This window comes from Ochotona curzoniae, unplaced genomic scaffold, assembly GCF_017591425.1.
Source record: "Ochotona curzoniae isolate NIBS_2020 unplaced genomic scaffold, NIBS_Ocur_1.0 scaffold_4506, whole genome shotgun sequence".
NCBI classification, from domain to species: Eukaryota; Metazoa; Chordata; class Mammalia; order Lagomorpha; family Ochotonidae; genus Ochotona; species Ochotona curzoniae.
The window spans coordinates 47,600,162-47,618,875 of record NW_024467119.1 but is presented as its reverse complement, the minus strand read 5'-3'; the positions used below and the strand labels follow the sequence as shown (position 1 = coordinate 47,618,875).

Here is an 18,714-nt window from a genome sequence, read left to right as displayed (position 1 = left end):
ACAATGTTTAAACTTCTTACTTCCATTTTCTTTTCTCTCCACATAAATATTTAAATGTAAGCTACAAAAAATGAATGAAGACATGCAATATCATGATTTTCTTCCTTGCTTAAATATAATCTGATTAACAACTTTCTGCTAATTACATAGGTTCTTTTTTAAAGAGTTATCTCTGTAAAGGTAATGTGAAATGTTTTAAAAAATCACACTAATACCTTTTGCAGCAAAATTTGTAAGTATTTCACACTATGAAAATATGTAGAATTTGAAATCCCCAAAATTGAAGGAAAAAAAAAAGCATTGCTTCACAAAACTTCTCATGTAATTGTAAGTATAATTGTAGCTTATCTTTTCACTTAAAATTAGGTTGCAGCACCGCAATCTAACTCTGCAATCCGACTATCAGAAAATCCATGAAGTGAGGATTAAGTTGTTGAGGAGAGTCACAATAACCCAGGGAGAGAAGCTGACTCCATTCCAGCAATATTTTCCAAATCCAAGGAATTTTAACTTAATCTCTTGCTTCATTTTTGCCAAAGGCAATAGGAAACTCTTATAAACTAAATACTTTTTGCTTATCCCCTGCTGTGTTCTGAAATGTCAATCTTTTTCCTGAAGACTTGCTCAGAATTGGAAATAATGATTCATAATTATGCTTAAACTAGGTCTCCGGATATTTTTCTGGGCAATTACGGTATTTTGCTATCTACATATCTTATGTCCCCACCATACACTCATGGTCTTCTCTCGGGTTGTCTGGTTGAGCTTGTGTCCATTTTAGTTTGAGATTCCAGCTATAATAATCTTCCACTTTGGGGTGGTCCTGTGGCCCCTGAGCCCTTGAGCACTGGTACAGACTAGTGCCTCCCTGAACCATGGCCCTACAAGCAGGATTAACTATCCAGAATCCACTTAAGGGCAAAGGATTTATGTCCAAGGTCCCAAACTCTTAAATTTTCAGGCTAGGGCTGGGGCTGGCGGTAGCATGAAAGGCTTTCTGTAATGGACTGTAAAGGTTTTATGGCTAACTGGACCCTTCTGCAAATCCTAAACTAATGTAACTGGGTTAAAATTAAAGCACAACTCTCAGAGGGACCAGCCTCCCTTGCCATCCCGGTATTCTGCCTTAGGATGCTCAAGCCACTTGTTATAGTTTTCACCTGGCATCCACTGCCACCTCTGGCTGTAGAGGCAGAGAACAGACCTGCCTTTATCAACACGGTGGACAGAGCCCATGGGGCCCTGGAGAGCACCCAGAGTGATGGGCACCTGGAACTGAAAGCATTCTACCACACCAGCCTCAGATGGACGCAGCCACCGAGAGGAGGGCAAGGATAACCCAGAAAAACTGGACATGTGGCCCGTACTTTTGAAACCGTTTTCAAAATATTTTCTGACACTCACTGCTGTCCAAGTCCAAGCCACTCAGTCATCCAGGATCGAGATACTCAATTTTAATTTGCAAATCTCTTTCATCTTGTCCCTACGCTTTACATGTTGAATCATTTTCAGTTGCACAAAGATCAATATTGTGTCTGATTTTCTCTAAAACTTACCAACTCTTATTCATTATTTTTTATTTTTATATTTTTTTAAACAATAGTACTTTTTTGAAGTTAAATGACATGCTAGTGAATGAGCAATACTTCACTGAAGAAATGAAAAAGAAAATCAAAGACCTTCCTGAAGCAAATGATGCTATTTTCTGACCTATTAGTGAATAAATAAAGAAAAACATTTTTAAATGAATTAAAATAAAAACAAAAATATAAACTGCCTGAGATGTAGCAAAAATAGTATTGAAAAGGCTGTTAATCTTGTACTTTGCATGAAGAGTGCCTTACATCAGAGAGAACGTATGATATTTGCCCTTCTGGAATGGATCTGTTACACTGAGCATAACGGGTCCATTTGGTTGCAGATGGTTAAATTTCCTTCTTTTTAATGACTAGGTAGTATTCCATGAAGTGGATACACCACTGGTGTTTTATACACTTCTCTTTTGCTGGGATTCTACACAATTGTGTCCTTTATTTTCCTGACAAATGAAAAGCATTTTATTTATAGCTAATTTACTACAAGCCAAAGTGATTTTAAATACGTTCAGGTAGTGAAATGTATCTTTTCTGACATTGTGAAGTAGTCACCCTAAATTGCAAGTTAAAATATAATTAAAATTAGAAATAAGTAAAATATTAAAATGAAGTTATTTACTTTCAATCTAGTCAACACGTTTTATAACACTGATAATAAAAAGGTAATAAAATATGACTGACATTGTTTTTTCCTAGGAGTATAAAAGAATAACCTCTGCACTGATATATCACATTTATTTGAAAAAAAACCAAATTATGTCTTTTGCTTTCTAAAAATGCTTCTACACCTTGGGTTTCCCAACTTTTGCGACACTAGAGGGCGACGTGTTCTTGCTTTTATACAAAAACAGATCAGCAGCACCTGTTCTCAGCGGGCAAGGTAACAAATAAAAGTGCTAGTTAGATGTATCCATTAGTACTGGTAACTTTATATCCTTGGTGAATATCATCTTGTTGACATCAGTGAAAGATCAATAACCTTAATATTAAAATATGAATTATGTTACAGTTCCTTATGAGATATTTTAGTCCATGCCTTCATATTTCAAGTCATTTTATGTTGTTGATGCAGTTTCTAATTTGAACTTTTCTATTTTTTATGCATCCTCATTTTATTTTTATTATGTACCAAAGAAAATACATAAAACAATCTGACATTCTGCTAATCTTTTCAACTTAAAAGTTCTGCATCTTTTACTCAAGAGATAGTCATAACACCTGTAATCCAAACACACATGCAAACAAATTTATCATCTCTTTGTTCCAAATTACCTTTACCTTAGCTTTAATTTATTTCTTAACTACACATAATATGTACTGGCTTTTGTGGAATACAGCAGTGTTTCATGTTTACATTCCCATGTTAAGCAGATTATGTCTGTGTAATACCTTCGTTTCCAAAAAAAAAAAAAAAAAGACGTTCCCAAAAATCTGTTTAGGTGTTTAGTAAGTTTTAATATCTTAAGAAATGTGATTAACATAAACTGAATTAATAAAACTATATACAAAACAAAATACACAAAATTATCCAATTGTCCTTTTACTTTGCAGGTATGAGATGGAAACGTAAAACAAAACAACTATTATTTCCAATAATGTATTACTCTAGTTACAATTTCCACTTAGGGTGACATTATGATTTATTTGCAAAGGGGGTGTTCCAATAACTTACATATACTGCTCATCTGAATATATTTCGGTTTGCATACCACAACTTATCATTTGCCTGAAAATCTGTAATGATGTGAGCTCACATGAAGCTTCTTCGTAAGTGATTGTAAAGATAATAGATCATTAAGAGGTTGTGTATACTGTGAAATATACTCAAGTTAACAATCCTTACTAAGTGCAAAAAACAATAATAGATTTTGTTTCCTGTCATGGTTTTATTTTTTTATCCAAAGTTGGTTTTTGTAAATAGTAATTAATATTTGTTCAGAAAAATATGTTTAAGGATGAAGAACATTTTTTTCTCAATAGCTATAACAGAAATAAGTACCAAAGAACACTAAATATAAGACACACATTGTAACTGAAGTGCTAGCATCAAAGAGGTTAAAAAATGCAATCCAAAACTTAGTTCTTAAAAACATGATTCTACTCAAACTAAAAAACATACAGACACATAAAAATTATGAAAGTATATTTGGAAAAACAATCAAATGCTAAATACTGCAAAAGGAAACAGTGCTGGAACTTGGGTTGGACTTCAGATCTTCCTGGAACATGAATTTTGGTGAAGATTCCAATCTGAATATAATTTGCACTTGATCTACCTTTTGATTTCAGTGATTTCTGATTTACAGTCTGCTTGGAGTGTATCAGAACAAATGATTTCAGTTGGTTTGCTAGTTATTGGACTAGGAAATATACATATATATACATATTTATGTATATGACACACAAAACCATACATTTCTCAAACATAGAAACACTATTCAGATTGCTAGACATAGTGAAGATAAAAGTGGTAAAAATGTTAATCTCAATGAACTTCAGTGTATAACATAATAATAATTCAAAGGAATAGGAAGAATAGTATAAAGAAAGAAGCACTAAATGAAGTAGGAGTCTGTTCTAACAATCTCACATTTTTCTGAGAAAAGGCCATGATTTTATTGCTGTATCAGTAGGCAACAGCTGTGTATTTGTTTTGCAACTTGAAGACAAATAAATGGGTCCGGCATTGTGAGGCAGCAGCGGCATTCAGCCATTCAGAGTGCTGGTTCAGATCTCCTGTGTTCAGCTTCCTCTCCTTCACCTAGCTAACACCCGGGAGAAGGCTCACTTGGGAGACCTGCTTGGAGTTCCTGACCCCTGAACTCATACTGGCACAGCCTTTGCTGATACAGCCATTTAGAAAATGAACCAGCAGATAGAATATCTCTTTCTCTCCAATCTCTGTCAACTCTGCCCTTCCAATAAGTCAAATCATAAAAAAAAAGACAAAATTGTGGATTAAATTGTAACAAATAATTTGAGATATATTTAAGTGTTTGACATTTCTAGAAATTGTAGGTTTAATTTTTTTTTAATGTAGGGCATTGTGCAAATATCCAGTGAAAATTAAACTCTGCTTTCACATAAGATTGGTCATATTCAAAATGGCAGAAAATATTTGTCAATATTTTAAGGTTAGCATAAATTGATAATGGTAGCCTATTGTCTTCAATTCAGTTGCATTCAGTGACCCTAAAATAAAAAATATGAGGATAGTTTTAAAAGTTCTGGGGAAATAGAAGTATTTCCCAAGAAATTTATTTTGGTGAAATTAAAAACTCCAATTTTCACATTAAATGTATATTGAAAAAAATTGGAATGTTACAAAATTAAACTTAAAATATGCCACATGAAAATCACTACGTCAGATCCAGGTCCACGCAGATCTAGCATACAAAACATCCACAAATCCTTAGTCTTTCTGCAGAACTTTTTCTTTATCTGATATCTTATTCATGAACTGTGTAGTTAGCTCATCACAGATTCATCTGTACTTAACAAATATGCATTATTTTTCTTTTTGCTTGTCACTATTCCCTATCAATACATGATAATAGTTACATAGCACTTAAACTACATTGGATAATATTAATAACTGAGATGTGATTTAATGTGTACAGGGGAATGAGAAGATTAGTGACCATTTGGATTTTTAGGGGAGGGTGAGAAGGATGAATAGGCGAACGTAAGAAAAGGGGGCAATTAAATAATTCGGAGTATAATGAAAAATTCAGGTCAACATTTGTGAAATACATAGTGCATACTCCACCAAGTATGAATATTAATTCAAGGGAGGGACATTATTTGATAATTAGTTGATAATTATGTGTCCTATTGTTTTATTGGTATATGGCATGCTATCAGGAGTAGGCTGTGCATATGGGATTCGGGCGAGAATAAGGAAACACTACGTTACATAAAATTTTGCTGATAGTCAAAATCTTTCCTCAAAATTGAAGTCTATGTGAAAAAGATCCTGCTGTTTCATGACATTCGTGTGTAACTTTCTAGTTCTTACAAAGGTGCAGCTCTACGTGCACAGCACAGTAGGGTACATTTAGAAAACACAGTCTGAGAGCAACAGTAATGTAATTTCAAAGTAATTTTGCCTCTCTCTTTTATTTCTTAAACATCAAAAAATTAGTTGCAATTCAGAAACAAAATGTCATTTCTAAAACTGACTATTTCCATACTCTTCATGTCCCACATAGCCCCAACATGACTCTGGAAATCATCTGAGGACAATAATTCTTTTCTGCAAAATGTTGCATACTTTTTTTGTTTGTTTGTTTCTCATCTCCATTCTCTAACATACCTCTGTGTTGATCAGTTAGCTTCAAATGCAGAAAACAGCTAAGGGAAATGGCATTTTTTTTTTTTTTTTGGCTAGGCATAAGATTGTGAGTTCTTTCATTTGAATTCATTCTGCCTTGCAACATAAAATATGGGCATGTTAAGATTTGTGATTGGTTGATTTACAGAAGTAGGAACATGAATTACCCAAAGATTTCAGATTTTTGTAACCAATTCCTCAGTACTGATTGAGTGCTCTCTAAGTGCCAGCTACACCACTCACTTGACAACCACTCCACCTACTCAGCAAAAGCAATGAGACCCTATATTATGATGCATTGGATTAAAAGCATAAATACAGTCAGCATAGAAAGTAAATAGCACCAAAGCTAAAGTCACATGGAAGCAGATAATGTATGGAAAGATAAAATAAATTCTAGCAATTGTATTTCAACAATATTTCCTGAATGTCCATGAGATATTTCAAAAGCAACATCCAGTAGGCTTTCAAAAAGATAGAAAAGGAATACATTTGAGGATTGGAAATACAAATGAATATGAAAATCCATGATATTGAGCGAATCAAGTGAAAGTACTGAAGAAATATATACAAAAATATAAAATAAGGATTCTCATAGTACGTGAAAAAATGTGTGTGTGTGGGGGGGGTGTGTGTGTGAAGAGGAGTGAAGCATACCATTAAAGCCTTAGGGAATAGCACAATCTTAGTTGTTATTACTGTAAGAGAGTGCTCAAGAGGTAAACCAGATATAAACACGTTTCTGGTCAAGTACAGAAAGTTATATATGAGTTAAGGAAAATAATTGAAATGTTATGCTGACTTGGTCAATCAGGAAAGTACTTTGTCCTTAGAAAAATTAGTCCAATGGTGTCATGAAGTTAGACAAAGGGAGCTGAGGAGGAAGAGAATTCCTGTTCATAGAAAGAAAAAGGAGCAGGCGCTCCAGTGGTTAAGATGTTGATCGGCATGTTTGTATCCCATTTTGGATTGCCTGTGTTCATAGCCTAGTCCCACTCCAAATCCAGTTTCCTGATAGTGCCTCTTAAACGCAGCAGATGATTTCTAACACTTTGATTTCTGTCACAAACAAGGAAAAACTTGATTGAGCTCCATGCTCCTGGAACTAGATCTGTTTCTCTGCCCTTCTCCATCTCTCTGTTAAGTAAAAAGAAAGAAAAAAAAAAAAGGAAAAGAAGAAAGGAAATAAAACCATACAACTGCAAAACTTTGTTATTATGAAGAATACAGTTTTTGAAACAAGTGAGAAATCTACTGATAAATGCTGAATTTTCAGAATGGAAAGAGTCGTGGACAGAGGCCAACAGGACATTTGGAGAGGAATCTGACTTGCTTTTGTCATAGAAAAATGGAAGGATTTGGTTTTATAAAAGAGAAGGACGTGAAATATGAAAAAGAAGATGAAACTATACCCAGAAACAGAGAGAAAAATGTCAGGGACAGTTTTGCACATAGAGTAACAGTAGAGTGTTCATTTTCTGAGCATTTCTGCATACAGTTAAGATAAATCAGCTTATAACCAGAAACAACAAAATTATTACCATCAATTTTTAATTGCTTTGGTTCAGATTAATAACCATTCTATGAAAAATCATTGTTTTATTTAGTATCAATTTACATACTTGTTAATTGTCTCAATACACAATGTTAGACATAATTAGCCATAAACAGGAAATACACATTTCATATTAGAGGTATTGGATGGAAGATATTGAGATGAAGGTGAATGAAAGAAGTTAGAACGTAAAGTTTTACTTGACTGTGAATAAATGAAGGAGATAATAAATTTGCCTAACATGTAAAATAAAATTGGGGATCCAGAGCCTTAACCTAGTGGCTGAAGTCCTCACCTTGCATGTGCCAGCATCCCATGTTGGCAACAGTTCCTATCCCTGCTGTCCCATTTCCCATCCAGCTTGTGGCCTGGGAAAGCAGTAAAGGACAACCCAAATTCTTAGGACCCTGCACTCACATGAGACACTGCAAAACATCTTGCTCTTCACTTCAGATCAGCTCAGTCCCACCACAGCCACTTGGATAGTGAACCAGTGGATGCAAGATCTTCCTCTCTATCTCTCCTTCTCTCTGTAATCTGACCTTACAGTAAAAATAAATAAAACTTTAAAATAACATAAAATAAAAAGTTGAATTTCAGGTAATAACTGAGAAAACCATTGCTCATACAAGTGTGAACAATTTATATGAACTGGCACTTTTACATCAATTTAATATGTTACTATCAGTAAAACATATAGGATCACATGTTAAATTGACATACAATTTCATGAAGATATAACTAGTATTTATGCTATTCTCTTTCTGAATTGGTGTAAACTATTGCTTTATTCTTATAAATACAATTTTCTTACACTGTAGTAATAAACATTTACTATATCATAAAGAGGTCAGTAGACAAATGTCAAAAAATTTTTAAAGCATCTGTATTTTTATATTGAATAACCACCCTACTAGCTATTTTAAAGAAAATACTAGCAAGATGATTTTTGTCATATTATTTAACTATCAAAATGCATATATATACATTTGACTTTGTGTGTTGCTGAAATTAATTACTAGAAGTAGAAAATAACTTTGATCAAAATTTATATCATTTTTTGCAGCTTTATTTTGTTAGTTTATGTTATGGTGAAATAAACATAGGTAAATTTATTATTTTAACTGTTCCATTTATAATAATCACTGACATTAAATGCAAAAATTGCTTAGCTTTCACCAGTATTCTGTGTAAAACTGAATATAAATACAAACTGTTAAAATTACTATTCAAAAACTCAATGAATAACTGAGGACTTTCATGAGCAGGAAGCGAGATGACCAGTTTAATTCACACAATTAATATAAACCCATACTTTCTGGATAGTTCTATATCTCACTGTCCATTTCTAAGATTCTGCATTTCTACCCCATCTATCAAGAACTGGAATTTTATTTGCCATACATAAAACATAAAATCACTTTACTGAAATAGAAATACTGAGATATTCTTTAGGTTATTTTCTAATTAAAATTTTATATATTTCACACCTGCTGTGTAGACCTCTTGCTTAGTTCTTTCAAATCAAAAAAATTATTCAAAATTACCAAATACTTATTTATTAGAAAGAGAAGTTTCATTCTTTTGCACTGTCTTTCCTGTTATTTTTCATTTGTAATGGCTAACATTTTATGATATTTTCATTTTTAGGTAATGTCAAGCAAAACACTAACTTTGTCATAACTGGAAACAATATAGATAGGCACGTGTAAATACATCCTCCTTGCATTCTATTCCACACTCAAAGCTAATCAAGGCCACATAATTTTCAAAGTATGGAAACGTTCAATGTTCCTCAGAAGAAATTTGGAATGATTTCAAATAGCCTCCTACTTGTCAGAAGCAACTTTTCCTGAGATGTTACTATTTTTATACTTTTTGAGTGGAATCTAGAAGTATTACACCATTCATTTATTAATGCTTTAAAAACACCCCAGGCACTGTACTGAAATAATACACTTAGCAAGTCTTTGTGGTAGAAAATACTGAGAGATTATGAAACGTAGAACATCATTTGGATTTTAAAATGTATTTGGGAAAAAATGGAGTATAAATGTTTTTACTTAAATATTGAACACAAAGGGTAATTTTAAAATAAATAAGCACTTTTGGTGAAACAGAATATAACTGCTTTATTTGTGTGTGCAGTCTAGGTTGACATTCATCATTTGTACATTAAGGCAGCTGAATGCATTCTGTGGTAGCGATTACCTGAGTAGAAAAGAGGTAGTTGCAGAGAAGGCATTAAGTGTTTCCATTCAAAGGGTGTGGAACAATGTTTTGGAATGAACACTCAGCTTAGATTACAGAATAAGAAACATATTTTTAATTGAATTCCAGTTTCTGAACTCTTGCCTAAATTATCACCCTATTCCAGTTCTGTGTTTCTATTTTCTCTGGCACCTATATAATCAAGGTAAAACATCTGAAACTCCTATAAATGTTTCCCCTCCTCTGATTATGGTCTTTCTTTAAGTTTCTGGATTTCAATTAGTTTTCAAGAGTATTTTGACTCAGATTAAAATGTTGGTCAATGAAATTTGATTCAAGTTACTTCTAGGAAGATTGTTTTGATCATCAACGTTTGGTTTGCCAGCAATTCTTAGACACGATAGTAAAACTTGCTTAAATCATGAACCTGGGTCATGGGAATGTTGCTTAACTTTCCAGGAGTATGTCATCAGTAAGGTCAAAAGTTAAATAGTAACCAGTTAGTAGAATCCAATATTATCAGTGAATTCAGCTGCATCATAATGCCATGTTATTTTCATATAAGTTTCCACTTGTTCAGACAACTGTTATATTCAATTTTTACAATTTATAATTTAACAAAATAACCCATTTTTTTAACATTTACAAGTTTATAATTATCTTTTGCATTCATACCTATGATGGTCAGACATTTTCCTCCTAACAGTGGCTCAAAACATTCTAAAGACTCTGAATTTAAATAGCAGATCTGTAACTTAAATTTATTATCTTATTTTCCTCAAGAGGTATGCATTAGATACTTTTTTAATCTTTAGTTTTCTTGCATATTGCAGTCATCATTTTGATTTATATATTTCCACTATGTAATTTTACTCAATGGTTGTTTACTATATTTTGTTGTTTAGCCTTGTAGCCTACAACTCATTTAACCTTTGGCCAAAGAGTGTTCACTTCAACATATTGATCCATATCTCTTAAATAGCCCAAGGAAAAACAAGTTGTGTGGTAGCCACCACTTACACTCCAAATAGACATTTCCTCCTCAGAAACCTGCTGGACAGCTGCCCTCCAGCCTGTGCTACTTGCTTTGATTGACTGAAGTCAAGCAGATTTTTAGAAAATCTATGTTAAGTAAATTCATTAAAATAACATTGCAATAAGTTTCCTAATTGACCTGTTGATTTCACACAGCACAATCCAATTTCCTTTATATTGCGAAATCTTTTGTTTTTATACTAAGGTTATTTTTGTGCCCCTCTATAGTCTTATTTTTGCAATTATCTTCAACTGTTAGTAATACTGCATGGTTCTGAGATATATGTTAGCATTTTACCTTAATCAATTTCATGCTAAGATTAAGAACCCTAGGCATTCTAGCCATCAGACAAGCTCTTGATTAAATGAGACACACATAGAAAGATTGCAATTTTCCCATTTACTACCTTTTAGAAATCAATTAATTATTTTCAGTTGAATCTAATATTTACATACAGAGATAAGATACACAACAGAGAGGGGGAGAGAGAGAGAGAGAGAGAGAGAGAGAGAGAGAGAGAATCATTCATTTGCTGATTCACTCCCCAAATAGCTGCAACAGCAGAGCTGAGCTGGTCCAAAGCCAGTGCCAGGAGGCTCTCCCACTTGTGGGAGGGACTCAAGAACTTGAACAATCTTCTGCAGATTCCCAGGCACATCAGCAGGGAGTTGGCAAGAAGGCCCATTAGCAGGGAGCATTACGGAAAGTGGAGTAGCTGGGACTTAAACAAGTGCCCTTATATAGGATGTTGACAGCACAGATAGAGGCTTAATCTAGAATGCGGTAACACGAGCCACTCTGTTTACTACTTTGTCACATTCAGTATTTATTGGATGGTTAAGCTTATGACTATAGAGTAAGCTGAAAGTGTGTTACTGGGAAAATGTAAAGAAAATGAATAAAGGCAGGAGGCAGAGAGAGGAGAATAGAAATTATGTTCTTACACTGCATATATGAAATACATGAAATTTGTATCTTCTATATAAAAAATTTTAAAAAACCTTATAAATGCATTAACGTCCTTTAAAAGGGTACCATTGTAGTGTGTGTGTGTGAACTTGAACAAACCAATGATCCTCTCTGGATTGAGAGCAACATCAGAAAAGAATATTCTTGATATGTGTCACTGGTAACCTGAGTTTCACAATCACAAAGGATGGGGCTTTCAGTTTAAATTCAGTTTTGAACTGAATATCTGATTCAGTAAAGGAGATCAGATCAAATGCTATTGGATCTGTGATAAACAGAATACTAGATACCTATCTCTCATATGAAGACTAGCATTTGATTAATGCAGTCTAATTTTGTAATAGTATTGCACCTGGTTTATCAGTCGTTGTGGAGATTGAATTAATACTTACAATTTGTAAAATGCTATATTTATATACACTCTATAGAAATTGCAAGGTTCCTTCAGATTTTTATTCATTGATGCCCACCATTGCAACAACCTGAATGACCTTTTGGAATTTTGATTTTTACCTTTACCAAAGTGGGAGAATGGGCTGAAACTGGAGAACCCTTCTGCTACTTGAGTTAACATTAACAGCATTGGTTTTTAACCTATACAAGACAAAAATAGCTTGATTGTGTTTAGTTGCATAAACTCTTATATAGTATAAAAGAATAAAAATGAAATTGAGAATGTCATTTTCTAAAATGGATTGGTTTTTCTGCTTTCCAAAGTGACAAAAAACAGCATTCCATATATTCTAAACTCAAAGAACTTTAGAGAACTGGAAAGAATTATTACTAAACAGAACCAAAACATCACCTGTCAGGTCTCTTTTTATAAGAAAGTGTTACTCCTTGTCACATTTTCCCCAGTTTGACATGTAAGATTTGAATATCTTTTGTGAGTGACAATTTATCAGAACAGTATTCCTTGGTCAGCTCTTTGTACAGTTTCCATTTCTTCCTTTTAGTACCACCCACACCTTGATTTGTTTATGTTGGAGTTCTCACAGCCATCTTATCGCATCTTTGTTTAGTACCCCCACCAAAGAAAATTCAAAGCTCCTGTACAGTATTTCACTCATCCTAGTGTCATAAAAGATGACCAGTATGTGAGAAAATATTGTTTAACGTCATTCTCATTATGAAAGCTGTTGTCCAAACACTTTAAAAATCTATTTTATTCTGTTTAAAGTGAAAACTATGTTCAGAGAGAGAAATATATACTATTAGCACTAAATTGACTTAACTTCTCTTGCTTGATCTTAGTATCATATCTGCTGCTAATAAGAAAATACCTTATTCCAAGGAAACTGGCTTCATCAACTAAGAGATCAGAAATATTAATATCATACATGGATTAGTAAGAATAATAAGTGAATAATTTTGTTTGAGTTAGTACATTATGTAAAATCTCAATTGTATTGCCCAAAATGTTAGTGAAAGATTGAGAAAGAAACCAAATTTAAATTCTGATTCTAATTATTCACTTGCACTTTTTGTGATGAATACAATTAGGACTTTTCAACATTCTCATAGGAGCATATGCCTCTCTGCATCTGTTTCTTTTCCCTTGTATTAATCTTCAGTGTCGCTATATTTATTTCAGACGCTTAAACAATGTTTATGTAGGCTTGAAACACTATTCAGTACATCAAAAAGAAGAACTCTTTTGATATGTCTGATGAAACATGACAAATTGTGTGGATCAGTAGCTTACAAGTGAATATCTGATTCAGCAATGGAATCAAGCTAAAGTATCTGGATGTACTATATAATTTTCTGTTCTCTCCTTTTTTTCCCCCATTAACATGGCGATCTTTGGGCTGTAAGTGAATGCTATTATATTCAAAGTGCTAACTAAAATGGTGTAAGGGGATATAAATAAAATGTAAGGATTATGCATATTTATCATGATTATTTTCACCACTAAGTTGTATTAAATATACCATTGGCAATTACAGCAGAGTACATGGAAAGAGAACAAAGAATTCTTCTAAACAATTTTTGCAAATGGGGAGCAGCCAATAATGTTAAGGCTGGTGTCATTACTTTTCTGATGTAAATTGCACATTCTATGTTACTTTTCTTTTTCCATTTGGTGAACCTTAACCTACCCTTTGTGTGCATCTCTATCACTTGTTGCATGCTTTAACTGAGCCAGCTGATGAATAATCGCTGCTGTACTCAACATTAGTTTGGTCTCCCACTGTGCAAGAAACATTTAAGCCAAAGTGAGAAAACTGAATGCACTAAAAAGAGAAGGAAACTATGAAAGAAGAATAAATTGAGCAAGGAGGAAAAGAAAGAGGTAAGGAAGTTGGGGGAAATGTGGATGGAAGGAAAGAGGAAGAACTGAAGGAACGAGGGAGGAATGTAAGGAGGCAAGAAAAAGGAAGGATGAAGATGAAGGAGAAGGGAGGTATGATATAGGAGGAGGAAGGAAGGATGAAATCAGGAAGATGGAGGGAGTGAGCTGCAGAGAGGACATCCAGGGAGAAATCAGAGTGAAAAATGGAGATGAAGAGAATGGGAAAGGAGTAAAGGTAATGAAGGGAACAAGTGAGAGAAGCAAGTGAGGAAGGACAAAGGGAGAGATCAAACTTTTATTTTCATTTGAGCATTCAGTTTGACCAACTGATTTTAACCTTTCCCTGGTTATGGTTGAAGACAATGCAATTATAGACTTTTAAAAATGAGGTTTCAATATTATAAGAACATGCCACAAGTTCACTTCACGCTGGAATGTATTCAATGATGGAAATTTGTCTATTTTGTGAGAAATGACTTTTTGTGTATGTAGATGCATTACTGTATTACATGCATCTGTTTACGTGTATTTGCCAAATGGTGCTTTTTTATTACTAACTCGCAAATATTTAAAACAGTAATATTTAAATGTATAAATCTGATTTTTTACAAAAGTTTCAAATATGCAACTTGGTTGAACTACCACCTTTGTTTTCCCATCTTATCAGTATATCAGATATTTAAAAATTTACAGATTCAATCTTTAACTTGACTCAAAATCTCCCTTATTTTCATTGATGTAATTGTGATTATTCATTTAATGTTGATGAAAAGTGTTATATATCTCTTGAAACTTTTTAAGATTATTCGCATGGGGGTATTTCCCTGAGGTTGTGGTAAATAGCATTAAGATATAATTGTGTTGGTGCCAGAAATTTTGAAGTCCATGAATAACTTGTTCAGGAAATAAATTTTCATTAACTAGTTGCAAAACACGAATAAAAATTTGCTCAAAGTATTATCTGAAAGCCATTATTTAAAAGATAATAAATACATCAAATTATGTCTTTAAACTGTTTTACCAGTAGGAATGAAGAATGACTGCTGACATTTCTAAAATATCTACTTGTTTGTACTGGAGAAAGTCATTGATGAGTTTAGAGTTCAATATTAGACTATTCTAGGTTTTGAAGAAATCTGTTAGCAGTTTAATGTTATTTCTAAAAGAAATTTCAGATTTGTTAATTTTAGAATGTGGTAACATTTCTTTGAAAACTGAGGTAAAGAAAGCTTGGAAATAGGACTGTATTTATATGTTCTGAATTGCAGTTGACACCTCCAAATTCTGAAGCTGGCTGAAATTGCCTAAAAAGGAGAATGTATTTAACACCCTGTATAATGGCATTGCTGAAACTTTCCTCAAGTGTTAGAGAAAGATTGAATAAATGTTACATCTTGATGGCTGAAGGCAGTAGCATTGTGTCTGACACCTGACCCATTTCTCTCACTTCGTGAACTTAAAATAAATCAACAGACATCATCATGACTTTTCTAATTAGAGAATATAATGAATCCGAGTTTACCTTCTCATTTGGTTTGTATCTTCTTACAATATTTACAACAATGGCCTTTAATGTGCTTACTTATGCTGTAAATTTTGCTAGGCCAGTCACCTCAATAAAATTTTCATAATTCTTTGCTTTGAGATGTGGCATATCTGATTTATCTGTCATCTCCAAGATAATGGTAAGGCTATGCATTATATCCTTGCTTTTTTTTTTTCCTCAGTGTATAATGCTGTGTGTTCTGAGTTTCTGCTAGGCTTATATACATGATTTCATTCAGTCTTCAATAAAGAAACTGTAGTTACTTTAAAATTTGGGTGTACTCATAATCTATAGCTCTTCTTTAAATGTATGGGATGGAGGGGGGAAAAAAAGAAACACTTCAGGTTAGACTGTAAACATAATACATTATCAATAAATTTCAAAGCAGAAAGAATTAGTCTCCAGGGTATACAGTTTCTTAGTCTTGGCTTCCAGCCAGTGCTGATATTCTAGTTTTATTTTATAAGTTTCCTCAGCTGCTGTTCAAATCTGGGGAGGAGGCAGCAGGCAGAATCATCTGGTTTGAACACAGGATGGTAAATGCTTTGCTCTTCTCCCTGAGCAGTTGCTACTAAATGAAACACAGGAAGTTTGATCTTTGAATTTTATTCTCAAAGGCCTCTATTTCGCTCAAACAAGAACTGCAGGTGGATCATATGAACATTAAATCTTCTGGGAACAACTGTTAATACTGCTTCAGAAACATTCACTTAACATTTTCAAGAATTCGTGTTAAAGCGGATATTGAAATATGAAACAAATTTAGTCCAAAAGACAAAGTGCTTTACTTGGAGACAGGAAATAATAGATGTTACAGTTCTAACACATTAATAAAATATTTTTTAAAATTAGCAAGGTGAACATATATATGATAAACAAATATAAAAATCCCAGTTGTAATTTTCTACATATATATAGCATTTTCATACATTTAGCACTTTTTTAAAAAAGAGATTTTAAAACCTCATGACTTAAGAGTAATGCTTAAGTTTCTCAATTGCATCCGTAGTGATTTTCATGTGACAGTAAAGAAATCACATGCATTGCAAATCTTAAAAGAATTTGCTTCTTATCAACATTTGGTGACCAGTTACCAATCCTGAAGAGTTTAAATAAGTTATTCTTTCTATGATCAGTTCCCCAACATATTGCATTAGTTTGTTAGGACTCATCTATGGATGTGAATGTTGTGTAATAATCATCACCGGAAGCTGGTTCAATATTCTTCATTCTGATAAATGACAGCAAACATACCACAGTTAAATTCTCATCTATTCACTCAAAGAAATCTCTAACTACTTGTGAATACATTTTCTGCTTCCTAGTTTTGGGAAAATGTATCCACTTCTAGTCACTTCTGTCTTCCTTAATCTCGTTTTGCAATAAGAGACACTAGTATTTTGTCCGTGAGAAAGTGGATCACAAAGAGTTCTACGAGTTGTAAATACAGATACTGCTCTTGGTATGCAATTCACTTTAAAACATTTATGATCCTATGACAACAAAAAACATCCTAAAAAAAAATCACTATGAATGGAACCAAAGGTGAGTTTGAAAGTAATATGATAAAGGGATATATGGTTTAAACTTTTTTCAGAAATTATGTTAAAACTCCCAGTATATCTTATCTATCTTGTAATTAATGAAGCATTATCACTTGGAGCTACTGTCATAGTAACTCTGAAAATAAGTGTTTTCAATCAGGACAAAATATAAGAAAAATAAAGTTTATGTTTCATTTTTATTTAACTTTTTATACCTGCAAATTGTAGGGAATGGGCTAAAAATATGTTATTTAAACATGTTTTCACCTCAACTTATTTTATGCATGAAGGTTTTACATATATTTGCAGGTGTGAAGTAAAAACTGTTTCTGTTCTCCTGGGAATAGATTCTCATGGCATATGGCATATATTGTTCTAGGAATTTCCTTTTGGAACAGGAGCTAGGAGGAAAGCATTCGTTTCTTCAAGCAATTTATAATTCTATCTTACAGTTTCAAATGCCTGTGACAGCTGTTTCTCTAAAGCAGACCATTAGAAGAAAGCATGCCTGTAAATCTCAGGTCCCAAGAAAAGGGATTCTCATCTTGGGTCATTTGAATGCTGTATTATCAATAATACTTCTGGAGGAAACATCTATAATCCCACTGTCAGCTTTTCACGTTGCGTTTGTAAAATTGGCAATCTCAATATGAAAACTCTTAAAAAAATGTTTCCAATTGAAGTGTTTCTTTATGCAAATGCTCTGGCAACTGTTTAAAATAGTTTAAGTTCTATCTGGTTCTCAGGCAGGATTTTATCTCCCTTTTGTAGTGCCAATATAACTTCTTCAAAGCATAGTGACAGGTAAGCACACACATGCTGAAAATCGAGACAGATTATGGTTTAAAAGCAGAGTCCTTTCTTACACAAATATTCCACGAATAAAACTTTATTGTGTCTAACTTATTTAGGTAGCTAAGCAACATATATCCATTAATTGTACACACCACGTTTCTGGAAATTAAGCATTGACTTACCTAGAGAAGACTTTCATTTTTTTTTTCTGTCTCTTTTTCTAATTTGAATTTATCCGGAGTACTAACACGAGATATCCAGTATTCAGGTTGACTTAACTCCAGGTTAATTAGAAGGAGCTTTCAGTTCAGGCAGTCTGCCTCTACAATAGTCCGAGAGCACTCTTTAGCGACAGTCCTAGCATCTGAACTCTTCCAGCACAGTCTTTTTATTTATACACACATTGTCCTTTTCAAAACAAGCAGCCAGCTGGAATGATTCAAACCTCTGTTCAGCACACCGTTAAAATGCAGCTTCCTTCTTGGACACGAGAATTACACCAGGGAGCAGACCCAGTACAGCAAAAAGGCTATGAGAACTATTTAATCACCGGAATACCAGCTGCTCCTGCTCTGCTGCTGCTCCTGCTGCTCTGCCTCTTGTTGAGCTGTGCTCGGTCTTTCCCTCCCTCCCTCTTTCTCTCATATCTACAGAACTATAAAGGCAGCTTTGCCGGATTATGATTGGCAGAAGCAGCCAATTCTCCTAGCTAATCATCCTCCAGACTTTCAAGGACCTGGAGCTGCTGTGATGTCATCCAGTCAGTGTGGCTGTTACACACGAATCCATTCCAACAGAAGCTAATTCAGCTATCGCTGCATCCTCTCCCGCCAC

General features: G+C 33.7%; 1 protein-coding gene across 1 annotated transcript in view; it reads right to left on the bottom strand.

Annotated features, from left to right (window-relative positions):
- Positions 1–18,509, bottom strand: part of NDST4 (N-deacetylase and N-sulfotransferase 4) — a 244,325-nt gene extending 225,816 nt beyond the window's left edge. The window contains exon 1 of the mRNA XM_040966876.1: positions 18,063–18,509. The gene's annotated coding sequence lies outside the window, so the exon portion shown is untranslated. The remainder of the gene's footprint in view (positions 1–18,062) is intronic.
- Between the last annotated feature and the right edge of the window lie 205 nt (positions 18,510–18,714).